The 14,788-nt window shown below is 39.1% G+C and overlaps 1 protein-coding gene and 1 long non-coding RNA gene across 6 annotated transcripts in view; one reads left to right on the top strand and one right to left on the bottom strand.

Annotated features, from left to right (window-relative positions):
- Positions 1–14,788, bottom strand: part of C3H1orf87 (chromosome 3 C1orf87 homolog) — an 83,293-nt gene that overhangs the window by 66,441 nt on the left and 2,064 nt on the right. The window lies entirely within an intron of this gene.
- LOC147375469 (uncharacterized) overlaps positions 1–14,788 on the top strand; it is a 47,557-nt gene that overhangs the window by 21,575 nt on the left and 11,194 nt on the right. The window lies entirely within an intron of this gene.

The following is a 14,788-nucleotide window of genomic DNA, read 5'->3' on the forward strand; positions in this document are numbered from 1 at the left end:
TTGAAAGGCAGGTGTTATGATCGTCATTGCACAGATGTGAAAACAAAACACCAGAGAAGTTAAGTAAATTGCTCATTGATAAACTGATAATAGGTAGAGATCTAGAAATCAGACCTGGGTCTGCATGCCTCCAAAGTGTATACTCCTTCCTTCACATCTCTCCTCAATTTCACACCCATAATAAATAAACTGACTACTGCTAAACAACAGAATGTTGATTCTCTTTTAAAATGTTAATAAAAAACAGCACATATAAAAGTACCTAGTCCATCTTCCAACCTAAGCATCGAGTCCCTTTCAGAACACCTAAGTAGCCATCCTTCAGCTTTGATTTGTACCTTTCCAGGAACGAGAGGTTCATCACTCCCAAAGTTATTTATAAAGTATCCCATTCATAGCACTGAGCCACATTCTGACATCAATGAAAATAACTGAACTGTACTTTTCATGGCATTTACTCTATACTGATTTATGGAATAAAAATAGTGTCTCAAATTGGGGTCATTTTGGCTGCAAAATTAGTAGCCAGTTCAATCACCAATTATTCTTTGGTATGATTTACTTTTTTTTTTTTTTTTTTACCTCTTTTTCTTTTCTTTTTTAAATCGAAGTATAATTGACTTACAATGTGATATTAGTTTCTGACATTGTGGATGCTCAGTTGACCAGTTGTGTCTGACTCTTTGTGACCCCATGGACGGTAGCCACCAGGCTCCTCTGTCCATGGAATTTTCCCAGCAAGAATATTGGAGTGGTTGCCATTTCCTCCTCCAGGGCATCTTCCTGACCCAGGGATCAAGCCAATGTCTCTTGCGTCTCCTGCATTGGCAGACAGACTCTTTACCACTGTAGTAATTTATTATCATTATAAAACTTACTCCATATACAACTATTATAAAATGTTGGCTATATGTCCTGTGCTGTACATTTTATACATACTTCATACCTATCAGTTTGTACCTCTTAGTGGCCTTTACCTATTTTCTCCTCCTCCAACCCTTCTGCCCTTCGGCAACCACTAGTGTGTTCTCTGTACCTGTGAGTCCTTTATGTCTTGCTATATTTGTTCATTTGTTTCACTCTTTAGCTTCCACATATAAGTGAAAACATACAGTATTTGTTTTTCTTTGACTTATTTCACTAAGCATAATATCCTCCAGTTCTATCCATGCTGTCACAAATGGTAAAATTTCATTCTTTTCTGCAGCTAAGTAATATTCCATTGCCTATATACCACATCTTCTTTATCCATTCATCTGTTGATGGACACTTAAGTTGCTTTCATTTCTCAGTTAATGTAAACAATGCTACTATAAACATTGGAATACACATATATTTTCAAATAGTGTTTTCATTTTCTTTGGATAAATTAACTCATAGAGATGATATCCCAATATACCTACTCTTCTGAAACCTTCTTTTTACACTTAATCCAATTCTACAGCATTAGACATATTTATGCCATGAAGGTTTTCTTCTGTTTTGTTTTTTAGCTCTACATTACTACATTCTTTGGGTTGCAGTGAGAATCTAACCCACTCACTGTCTTTAGACTGTGTTGTCTTCACAGATCTCATAGTTAGGTGGAGAAAGCAGACATTTAAACAAAGTTATGATATAAAATGATAATTAAAAATATAGAGTATGTAAAAGAGATAATCACAGAGGGCTGTCAAACTGAATCTGCTTAAGAGGAATAGAAATGAATCCATGAAGGAAGTTATTTTTATGAGAGAAGCTGAAAGAAGGGCTTGTTCTTAGAGAAAAAGACAGTGATTGAACTTCAGACCACCTGTAGGGTGCTGGATAATAAGACAGAAACTTGGGTCACTCTGAACTTATTAAATCATAATTTCTGAAAGCTGGACAAGAAAATTCTTATCAAACATCACTGATGATTCTTATTTTTATTATATTTTATTTTTTACCTTTACAATATTGTATTCGTTTTGCCATATATTTGAATCAGTTCTAATGAGGTGGATGAAACTGGAGCCTATTATACAGAGTGAAGTAAGCCAGAAAGAAAAACACCAATACAGTATACTAACGCATATATATGGAATTTAGAAAGATGGTAACAATAACCCTGTATATGAGATAGAAAACATCACTGATGATTTTTATGTACACTAAAGTTTGATAAACAATGGCATAGAAAATGAAAAAGGAAAGTCTTTTCCATAGTTGTGAAAAATATACACATAATTTCAGGCAATGTTTAAGGATGCGAGCTATATATCCAAGAGACCTGGTTTTGAGTCCTAGCCCCAAACATAACTTGTGTGACTTCTGGTAAGTTATTTCACGTCTCTGATTTTCAGTTTCTCATCTGTGAGATTAGGAAAATGATACTTATTAAGATACGATGTATTGAACATTTAGCACTGAACCTAGTTCCCAGTTAGCCCAAGACAAATGGTAAGTTTTAGTCCTAAATCAAAGTGCTATCTCCTTTATCAACACCTTTCTAATTCCGGGTACAGAAGGGATGAACTTTCCTTTCGATCCCCAAACTTTTTTTGTTGATAGGTAAAACTAAAGTTCATAGGATCAACATTTCATAGTTCACAGGAACCGAGGAATACTACTTAAATGGATAAAAAGAGAGAGTTAATGTAATCTCTCCAGCTGCCTTGTTTATTTACTAATAATTGTAAATACAAGTTATAGAAGTCACCTACCTTTAAAAACAGATTAATTTGTATTTAAAATCTCTGATAACGCACAATTCTTTGGAATCATTTTCCTTAATTTTACAAAAACAAAAAAAACCCAATACCTACAACATTGTTCTATCAAAATGTCCTCAGGTGACTTATTCCTAGGAGCTGTGCAAACTGTGTTGTTTTAAAATCTTTGTGTTGACAGTTTCAACTGTTTGTTGTTGTTCAGTCGCTAAGTCATGCCTGACTCTTTGTGACGCCTTGGACTGCAGCATGTCAGGCTTCCCTGTCCTTCACTATCTCCCAGAGTTTCTCAGATTCATGTCCACTGAGTTGGAGATGCTATCTAACCATCTCATCCTCTGCCACCCTCTTCTCCAGAATCAGGGTCTTTTCCAATGAGTTGGTTCTTTGCATCAGGTGGCCAAAGTGTTGGAGCTTCAGTATTAGTTCTTCCAATGAACATTCAGGGTTGATTTCCTTTAGGATTGACTGGTTTGATCTCCTTGCTATCCAAGGGACTTTCAAGCGTCTTCACCACAATTTGAAGGCATCAATTCTTCAGCGCTCAGCCTTCTCTATGGTCCTGTTCTTATATCCATACATGACTACTGGAAAAACCATAGCTTTGATTATACAGATCTTTGCTGGCAAAGGGATGTCTTTGCTCTTTAACATGCTGTCTATAGGCTTGAAATTTAAAGTCCTTTGCACTTGTATTCTTACATTTCTAAACAAGATGACTGTGAAACTGCCTGGCCTCTATATCAATTATCTCTGTGCTTTAAGGCACAGTTCTGAGGCAGGGCTTCTATCCACCCTCAGAGGATGAAGTGCAAACCATTCTCCTTTCTGCAAATACCTTCTAGAGACATCCACAGGGTCTATGGGAATGAGGAGCAATAATGATTAATATGTGATTTTGTTTAATTATGTTGAACTAAACAGGGGTATGTAAAAAGACCATGTATTTGAAAACTGCACTTTAGGAAAGGAGGGGAAGGTGAATAGGCAGAGCACCAGATTTTTAGGGCAATAGTACTCTGTATGATACTATAATGATGAACACATGTCATTATACATTTGTGCAAACCCATAGAATATACAACACCAAAAGTGAAATTTAAGGTAAGCCACGGAATTTTTGTGATTAAGATGTGGTACTGTAGGTTCATGAATTGTAACAAATGCGCCACTCTGGTAAGGGATGTTGATAATGGGGAAAGCTACATGTGCGTGAGGGCAGGAGATATATGGGATATCTCTGCATCTTCCTTTCAATTTTGTCATGAACTTTAAACTGCTCTGGAAAATAAAGTTCAAAAAGAAGTATTACATTAACACAAATCTGTGCTTTCTCAAAATTATAAGTAGTTACACTATACGCAGTAAGATATATATGTACACGTACACACACGAGCTTAAGTTTTGTTTTACTCTCAAACCAAACTGTGGTTATACAATTTTGTGATCTTTTAAAATCTGCTCCAGTTGACAATATCACATGGATACCTTATCCATCAATGTCTATATCTCCACAAGAACATTTGAAGTATCTAGATAGTTTTTCATTGTATGGATATACATGAGTTTATTTAACTCATCCTATATTATTTGAGAATGTTTACTGTTTCCAGGTTTTTACTAGTTTAAATATTGCTTATCTGCTGGACGTTTTCCTCTGCTCCTACTTCCTTGCCTCCTCTTCAACTCCGAGAAGCTGACTGCTATGGACTGATTAGCCGGTCAGCTCTCATGTCCTCTGATTCTGACTGGTTTGGCCCTGGCTCTCCTGGGAGAGATGGCTCTCCCTGTAAGAGTGCTTCAAACTACTTGTGTCTCTTGCTAGAAGGTCACTATTTTTCTCTAGCTCAAGAATGTTGTTCCCTCCTCATTAACATTCCCCTCTTTCCATCTTGGCTTCCTGGTGGCTCAGTGGCAAAGAATCTGCCTGCCAATGCAGGAGATGTGGGTTCCATCCTTGGGTCAGGAAGATTCCCTGAGGAGGAAATGGCAGTCTACCCCAGTATTCTTGCCTAGAAAATTCCATGGACAGAGGAGCGTAGTAGGCTATGGGGCTGCAAAAGTCTGACATAACTGAGAACACTTGCTTCCCATCTCTGCAGACCCATGGTTGTGATAACCTTGCAGCTGCTAGCCCATGATTCCTGTGCCCTGTCTTGCAACTCTCTTACTCTTGTAACCAAATCCTCCTTGAATTATCTTAATTTATATAATCTGTTTCCTACTGGACACAGACTAGTATATATCTTGATATTTGATATCAAACCATTACATCCACCAATAATTGTTTCCACAGAATTGATTCTTAGAAGAAGACTTTATGCCACAGAAATACACTTTTAAAGCTTTTGATAAGTATACTTAAAAACCGAGCAGCATATGAGTACTCTTTTTCCTAAACCCTTGTCAACCCTGGATATTTCCATTATAAAAAGATCAGTTTGATTGGTAGAAAATAATATTTCATTGTTGTTTAAATTTCTTTTATTACCACTCAGGTTAATTCCCCACCCCAGTCCCTCAACCATACATATATCTAATGTTCTTTCTTTTCTTCTTTTATGACTTGCCAATTTTTTAAACTGGGCAGCTCATATTTTTCCTATTGATTTGTAAGAGCTCTTTATACATAAGAGGAATAATTTTTTCCTGTCATATATATTTTAAATAGCATTTTGTTTTTGCCTTTTACTACTTATCATATTTTTGGAAATGTAGAATTTTAAATGGTAAAGTACCAACCTTTACTGCACAGTCTCAAGATTTAAGATCAATGGCCACCTATTTTTTATAACATTGATATGACATTCACTCACACAAAGCCATATACTCTTATTTAAAGATCTATGCCTATGTTTTGGGCTGGAGGCATATGTCCAAAACAATATCTCATGCTTCTTTACACTTCTCATAGTGCTAGAATAATGATAATAACTTAAAACCTATTGTAGGAGATTAATTAAAAAAAAACACAGCGGAAAGGTCATAGGAGAAGTATGATTTTAGCATATTATTTTATTTCTTTGAACTTGTGAAAATAAAAGCAATAGTTTGTTCTCTGATATTGTTCTGTTTTAGGGAGAGACTGAGTTCATGGAGAGTAAGGTAATATGTAGATTATATAGAATGAAATGCAATAAACAAAGATAAGATATTACAAGTAGTTATTACTTTTTAAAAATAGGATGAGTAGGTATGTGAATTTTTAAATCACAAAGTTTACCCAGGTTTTATATAGGGAATATAATTGATTATTGCTACTGTTAGGTAGTTAGAATAGGAAACAGGAGTCCAAAATGGCAGTGGCTAAAAGACGAGGAAGGGAAAAGCCAGTGAAAATAGAACAAAGGAAGGTCCGAGGACCGGAGTGAGGACCTCAGGTAGAACAAACAGCACTCCTGGCTAGCCCAATTTACATAGGGCAGGGCCGGGGGGAGGAAAAGACATACAAAATGAGGAGCCAAAGGGCCAGGTTTCTCTCTCTCTTCTGCATGCTCGCACGCTCCCCCACTTTCTTCTCTTCGCATCTTTGGGTTGGCATGCCCTCACACCTCGAGGATGGATTTTCCCTCTATTTTCTAAATAAAATAGAGCTGTAACATGGAGCTGTAACACTGATCTGTCTAAAAGCTATAACACAGTCTGTTCAATACCTGAGAGCTATAACACGGTCTGTCCAAGACCCAAGAGCTGTGGTGTGCCGAGGGCTTTAATGTCCATCACTTCAAATCTTTGTTATGATGAGAATACACTCGCCTGACACTACCATTTCCTGCCTGGATTACCATAATGACTCCCTAAGTGGTCTCTCTCATTTTAATATTCCTGTCTCTTCTAGTTTATCCTCCACATAGCAGCCAGAACCATTATTTAGAAAGTGTAAATTTGATTGTGTCCTCCACTGCTCTCAATTTTCCATGTCTTCCCATTGTACACAGAACAAATCCAGTTTCTAACGTGGACCACGTGGCCCATGATCTGAGTCCTGCAGGCCTCCCTGACCTCATTTCCTCCCCTTCTTCACTACCTCCACCCGCACTGACTTCCTTGCTCCTCTTTAAGCATGCCAAAAGGCTTTTCATTGCCTGTCCCTGCTGCCCAGAATGATGTCTTCAGCTATTTGCTGAAGTAGAACTGTGTAGAACTGTGGAGGCTAGCAGATAATGATGAACACCTGTGGTGTTGCTGGGTACAGACTGGATCTCATGGGTGAAAAATCAGCAGCTATATGATTGCCTTGATCTCTGAGAGCTGTGTTCCTGGAAAGTGATGTGGTACTTTTTTTTGAGGCAGGCAAAAGGTGGCCGTGTACCAAAAAAGATCTACTTGGGCTCCAGGTGCTGCTCATCTTAGGTGCTATTTGTAGCAGTTGTTGGGAAAGAGAAATATCTGGAGAACCTGGGGCCCATGGGAAGCTGCAGCCTCTTCTTCTAGGGCAGGAGAAGGAAGAAGAAACTATGAGTTTTATGGAAGATTGAAATATGGAAAGCCTCATGCACTGGGACAAAGCTATGCCAGTCTTAGCCAGCTCACTGCTAGCTAACCATGGATAAATCTCATTGGATAATTCCCACTCATCTTTACATAGTCTCAGTTAAGTGTCACTTGCTTAGAGAGGCCTTCTGAGAGCACCCCTGTGACTTCACATACCCTCTGGGCCTACTGTATTTTCCCTCATTGCGCTATCTTCATTTGAATGCTTACTATTATATATTTGTTGTGTGTCTTCTGTCACTAGAACTTTGGGTACTCTGCTGGGTCCCCAAGGCTAGGCACTCAGCAGATACTCAATTAATATTTGTTAATTGAAAAGATGCTGATTCCATACATACATTACTTTCTAAAACTATTAATACTTTAAAAGATTTCAAGAAACTCAGAAATACTGGCCTTCCCCGGTGATCCAGTGGTTAGGAGTCTATCTGCCAATATAGGGATCACAGGTTAGATCCCTCGTCCTGGAAGATTCCTTATGTCCTGGGGCAACTGAACCCATTTGCTACAACTACTGAAGCCCGCACACCCTAGAGCATGTGCTCTTCAACAAAAGAAGTCACCTCAATGAGAAAGCCATGCATCATAGGGAATAGCTCCTGCTCACCTCAACTAGGAAGCCCATGCACAGCAGCAAAGAGCAGCCAAAATAAATAACTCATTAAAAAAAAGAAACTCAAAATATTGTATTAATATGAAGGACTTTGAGGGATTAAAAAATGACAGAATATGGGCTCCAGGAGAGTCATGTGGAAAAACATCAGAATTTTGTATTTATTGACTCTAAATATCAATATATGTGATACACAGTTGCAAGTATTTATTGCTTCCCTCAGAGCTCAGTCAGTAAAGACTCTGCCTGCAATGCAGGAGATCCAAGTTCAATTCCTGGGTCAGGAAGATCCCATGGAGAAGGAAATGGCAACCCACTCTCGTATTCTTGCCTGGAGAATCCCATGGACAGAGGAGCCTGGCAGGCTACAGTCCATGGGGTCTCAAGAGTCAAATATGACTTAGTGACTAAACCACCCATAAAGGAGTCAGCTTCCCTTGTGCTTAACAATTCTATACCAACAGCAGTGTAACTATGGAATAAAATGCTCTGGGTCACTGATTCTTGGCACTGGAAGGAACTATAGAGGCCAACTGTATTCATTGGAAGCATCTCTACTCACAGGAGTTTCTTGAAAGGAACTCAATTCCTGTTTTATTTAACAACTCAATTCCCAGGTTCTATAAATGTTCTCCTAGGCCAAACCTCACACCCTGGAGATTCCATAATGCTACGCTTTTAGTGCCTGCACCTTCAGTGTGCCAGGATGAAGCACAGTATCCCCTGGTGACAGATCTAGTTCTGAGTATGATGCCCACCCCCTCACCCCCACATTCCTCTATCTGGACACCTTTGGTTCATGCTGAGCTTATTAAACACAAGTGTACTGGGGGAGCCTTCCATTTTATCTTCCACTCTACTTCTGGTCATGAAATATATGTGGGTTTTCCCCAAACCAAGCAATTCTTTGACATTACTTGAGTGTCCTACAATTCCATTCTGACACTATCTACCTGGAATTGGCAAAGACCCCACAGGTTAAGGTCTCAGTCACACAAGACTGCCCTACTTCCTTCAGGTGTCAGGCACAAGTCCAGGCTGTTACCTGTATCTCTGACAGGCTAGCTATAAATCAGAGTTCCCACAATTTCCTTCTCAGGCTTGATTAATTTACAAGAGTGTCTCACCGAACTTAGGCAAACCATTTACTCATTAGATGATGTTGTTGTTCAGCTGCTAAGTTGTGTCCAACTCTTTGCAATTTCATGGACTGCAACACCCAGGCTTCCCTGTCTTTGACTATTTCCCGGATAGTTTGCTCAAACTCATGTCCATTGAGTCAGTGATGCCATCCTCTGTTGTCCTCTTCTCCTCCTGTTCTCAATCTTTCCCAGCATTGTTGTTTTTTTTTTTTTTTTTCAGTGAGTTTGCTCTTTGCATCAGGTGGCCAAAGTATTGGAGCTTCAGCTTCAGCATAAGTTCCTCCAATGAATATTTAGGGTTGATTTCCTTTAGGATGGATTGTTTTGATCTCCTTGCTATCCAGGGGATTCTCAAGAGTCTTCTCCAGTACCGCAATTTGAAACTATCAGTTCTTCAGCTCTCAGTCTTCTTTATGGTCCGATTCTCACATTCACATATGACTACTGGATAAACCATAGGTTTGACTATATGGACCTCTGTTGGCAAAGTGATGTCTCTGCTTTTTAATACACTGTCTAGATTTGTTACAGCTTTTCTTCCAAGGAGTAAGCATCTTTTAATTATGTGGCTGGAGTCACTAGTTTACTGTTAAAGAATACAACTAAGTGACAGCCAGATGGAAGAGATGCAGAGAGCAAAGTATGTGGGAAAGAGAATGGAACTCCCATGGCTTCTGCAGACATAACACCTCCCAGCACATAGGTGTGTTTAGCAGCCCAGAAGCTCTCTGAACCCCATACTTTTGGGATTTTTAGGAAGTTTCAACATGTAGTTGGGATAAATCTTTCACTCAGCACCCAGCTTCTCTTCCCTTCGGGAGGATAGGGAGCAAGTTTGGGCTGAAAGTTTCTAAGCTTTTAGTCAATGTGTGGTCTTTCTGGTCACAACCTCCATCCTGAAGCCATCCAGGAGCCCACCGAGTGTATCCTCATTAGAACAAAAGACACCTGATCACTCAGGAAATTCTAAGGACTTTACAAGTTTTGTGTCAGGGAACAGAATCAAAGACCAAATAGTAAAACAAATGATACTTCTAGTGTTCTTATCTCATAGAAAATTGAGAGAGTTTTAGGAGCTTCCATGCCAGGAACTGGGTGGGATCAGAGACCAGTATGTATTCTTTCTTTAAGAAAATTATCATTATTTTTGGTCATGCCACAAGGCTTGCAGCATCTTAGTTCCCCAACCACAGATTGAACCCAGGCCCTTGGCATTGAAAGAATGGAGTCCTGACCACTGGACAACCAGGGAATTCCCAGAGCCCAGCATATATTCTATTACTTTGTAGCAAGTAAATCCCAAGCATTTATTGTATATAATTATGTATGTGTGCCCTCATCTAGAGACTTTGTGTATATTTCTGTAGATGTCATCTTGTTGGTTTGAGCTCATTTTCCTGCTATATTTTCCAAGCATTCTACTATTTACCTGCTTACTGAAGTGATTTATCTGTCTTCCTTTAGTTGAGGATTAAAAAATGTTGACTAAGAACTGAGTCACACACAAATCCTGCCAACCTCTCCACCTCCAGAACATTGTGTTTAAATCCATTGTTCAATCACTACCAGGTTGGTTTGTCATCTATCTTAATACTATCCAGTCTAGAACTCTCTACCTATTTCAAAACTTTGTGAGAAACGTGTTCCTAGTAACTCACTGAAATCAACAAAGACTATGCTTTATGACTCCCTTCATTTGCACCACAGTAACTTCATCAATAAAGAGAATGGGGCCAGTTTGGCATGTTCTGTTCTTGGTCAAAATGGACTAACTCTCAGTGGTGAAGGCCTTTGTGTTTTGTAGTCACATCTAATATATTTAATTCTTTGGCCTGTGATTTTGCCAGGGATTGTCTATAAGCTTCAAGTTCCATGATTTCACTACCAATGTTTATCTCTTTTAAGAAAATGAGAATATTTGTCTCCTATCATCTGGCGTATTTTCTCCTGGATCAGCTGTCCCATTAATCATCAGGGTTCCATAGTAACAACTTCATGCTATTTTAGCAACATGTGCCTTTAGATATAGATTTAAAGCACTCAGTATTGTCTTTCTGGGCTCCCCAGTTGGTGCTAGTGGTAAAGAATCCTCCTGCATTGCAGGAGCTACAAGAGACTCGGGTTAGGTCCCTGGGTTGGGAAGATACCCTGTAGTAGGAAATGGCAACCCACTCCAGTATTCTTGCCTGGAGAATCCCACGGACAGAGGAGCCTGGCAGGCTACAGTACATGGGGTCGCAAGAGTTGGACATGACTTAGCGACTAAACCACCATTGTATTCTAACTCATTAAGCTTTCAATATGTACAAGACTTTACACTCAGTACTGAGGGTAAGGTTGTGCACACAGAATTTACAGTTAAATGGGGGACACATAAATGCATAGAAAATTGTCATTGAGCACGGCGATCCCTAAGGATGCTATGGGGGTCACGGGAGAGGGAAGCAGGCAAATCCAGGGCTGGTGGTGGTGACACCTGATTAGATTTGCATTTTAAAAAAGATTGTTGTTCAGTTGCTAAATCGTGTCCAACTCTTTGGAACTCCATGGACTACAGCATGCCAGATTTCCCTGTCCTTCACTATCTCCCGGAATTTACTCAAACTCATGTCCATTGAGTCGGTGATGCCATCCAACCATCTCATCCTCTGTCACCCCCTTTTCCTCCTGCCCTCAGTCTTTTGCAGCATCAGGATCTTTTCAATGAGTTGGCTCTTTGCATCACGTGGCTAAAGTTTTGGTGCTTCAGCTTCAGCATCAGTCCTTCTGATGAATATTCAGGCTTGATTTCCTTGGTTTGATCTCCTTTCAATCCAAGGGACTCTATGTGGTTGCTAGCCATACTTAAGAACTAGTCTTCTAGATCTGTAATTCAATCTGTAATGATGCAAAGGCCTCACCTGGGAATTGACAACAAAGCAGATTCTGACTCAATATGTCTGGAAAGGGGCCTGAGAGTCTGCATTTCTAGCAAGCTCTCAGGTGAGGTTGATGCTGATGGTCCATAGACTACACTTTGAAGAGCATGGATCCAGAGAATGAATCAGAGAATGAGATGAGAGGTGGGGATCAGGATTGGAAGGCTGGTGTAGGGGTCTATGAGGAAAATAATGATGCCACAAACTGAGGGACACTTAAACCTATATATTGATCTCCTTGATGAAAAATATGTGTTCTAAGTAGGCATTGATCATTTTCTGTTTATCTCCTGTTAATCACTGTACAGGCTAAACTAAAAAATGAGAGGAGTAAATTCCAGGCTTAGTTCTTAATAAGTGGCCTCACTTTAAGTTCACTGAGACCTCAGTTGTTTCACTTCATCTGTAAAATGGGAGACTGGTTGTTATGGTTTAAGTTCTATCCCCTTACCCCAGTTCATATTTTTAAGTCCTAATTTCCAGTATCTCAGAATGTGATCTTATTTGGAAATAGGGTAACTGCAGAAGTAATTAGTTTAGATGAGGCCATGTTAGAATAGTAGAGCTGTCAGCCAACTGACTGGTGTCCTTATGAAAGGAGGAAACCTGTACACAGACACATATTATTTCTCCAATAAGGAGAGAGACTTGGAACAGCAGGATTCCTCCTGGGCGCGTCAGAATGAGCAAGGCTCTGCAGACACCTTGGCTTCAGCTGTCTAGTCCCCAGAACTGAGAGGCAATACATTTCTGTTAGTCTAAGCCACCCATTTTTGGTGTGGTCATAGAGGGGTCCTAGAAAACTAACAGACTGATTTTGGTTTGTACTTTGAAGATCATATTTATGTCTGACACGCCATCCATCTTTCCACACAACCTGTAAGACATCTGAACTAAATGTGGTTACACATTTGTAAAGCAACTATACTCCAATAAAATTAATTCAAATAAATTAATAAATGTCATTACACAAGAAGATTTCTGTTTTTCCATCCAATATTAATTTATAATTTTTCTTTTTAATCCAGACTTTTCTTTTAGAGATTTCTTTCTCTTTTGGCTTTTATTTATTTTTCTATGTAGATTTTTTTTACTAATAGGATCAGTTGATTCAACTCAAAGAAAATACCATCTTGAGACCCGGGCTGAAGGGTGTAGATGTAGCATGATTTGAATGTTTTTTAGAGACAGACTCTGGAACATGCAAAGCATGCTTGTGGTGGGTCTGTCCTTACCTCAGCAACGAGAAGCCTCTTGAGAGTTATTTACTTTTGAACCATACAAGAATATTTTAGGAAAGCTTGTTAACTGTCCTATGTCATTCCAGCAACAGTAACATCAAGTCCATAGAAACAAACAACAAAACTTACCTTAATATTAAAAAATAACAATTATCTTATTGTCTGTCACAGAAGAAACAGAACTGTGTTTTTTATTTCCCAATTAATGTAACTGATGTACTGTACTCTTATTTCCAGAATCTAAAATTTAAAGAATAAAGAGAAATAAGGGCACCTTCTTATAAGAAAGATGGAATTTTTCTCTAATTTAAAAGGAAAAGGACCCTTCCTCTCCTCACCACCCGATTAGGAACACATTAGACTCTGATACCATTGGAAAAAGGAAGGAGTTGGGGATGTTGGGGTTAAACAAACAACCTCAAAGAGGAATGGAATTAGTAGACTAACAATGTCTTCCAGGTAGAAGGAGAATTGAGCAAAGCATTCCTAGTGATCTTATTTACTTTTCTGGATAATGACGAATTTGTCAAGATCTTGAAGTAATCACTTACTCATCAGTGTCTCAGTTTCTTCATCTACAAAACAGAGATAAACTGGCATAGAATATAAAAGGGATGGCAAGTGTTTCATAGAAAGATATTTGATTTTTTAATTAATGTCATATCTATGGAAACATTTGCTTCAATAATAATAGCAGATCCATTTATTAAGCATGTGGAATATGATTTCCCTGTAGCTCAAACAGTAAAGAATCTGCCTGTGATACAGGAGACCTGGGTTCTATCCCTGGGTTGGGAAATTCCTCTGGAGAAAGGAATGGCAATCCACTCCAGTATTCTTGCCTGGAGAATTCCATGGACAGAGGAGCCTGATGGGCTACAGTCCATGGGGTCACAAATAGTCGGACACAACTGAGCAACTGACACACACACTATATATACTTCTAGGCACTGGAAAGATGTTTTGCATACTTTTCTCATTTTTTTTCTCATAACAACCCTACTAGGTAGATGAGCTTTATCTTCAGTTGATAGCTGTAGAATCTGAGGCTTGAGATCTTAACTCACTTTTTCAATGTCAAAAGGCTAGAAAGGCACTGAGGCAGGATTCAAACTCACATCTCTTAAGTCTGTAAGGATTCCAAATACATGACTCCTGCTGCAAAGCTCACTTCCTGTGCCATGGCAGACATTACTAGTTGACTACAGTACTGACTTTGACATGACTGAAGCAACTTAGCAGCAGCAGCAGCACAGTAGTCACTTTGGAATCTCTTGGGGCCCTCACTTTACAATCTCTTAGTACTGATGGTAGGGAGGTAAAGCCCATTTCCTCTCTAAAGCCCATACTCCATAACAGTAGTCCTAATAGTCTCATCTTCAGGGATTCTGACTTAATAGGTCTTGAACCCCACATCTTTATTTTTAAGGATTCTCCAGGTGATGATAAGGATTCTCCACCTGATGATAGCCAGGTTTGGTGTCCACTGCTTTCTGAACCTATGTTCATTGAGGCTAGATCTTACAGTTTGTCTATTTGTTTGGTCTGTGGGTTTCTGAAAGAGAAGAAAGAGCTAAGGAAATGATTTTAGGAGGGAAAGGCACTTATTGACTACTATTTATGGAATGTCTACTAGAAGAAAGGCAGGTCTAGTATTGTCTTTTTCTTATGTGAACTATCAAAACTCCAC

Source organism: Bos grunniens, chromosome 3 (genome assembly GCF_055505025.1).
Source record: "Bos grunniens cultivar Pamir isolate PY7600 chromosome 3, Bosgru_T2T1.0, whole genome shotgun sequence".
Lineage (NCBI taxonomy): Eukaryota > Metazoa > Chordata > Mammalia > Artiodactyla > Bovidae > Bos > Bos grunniens.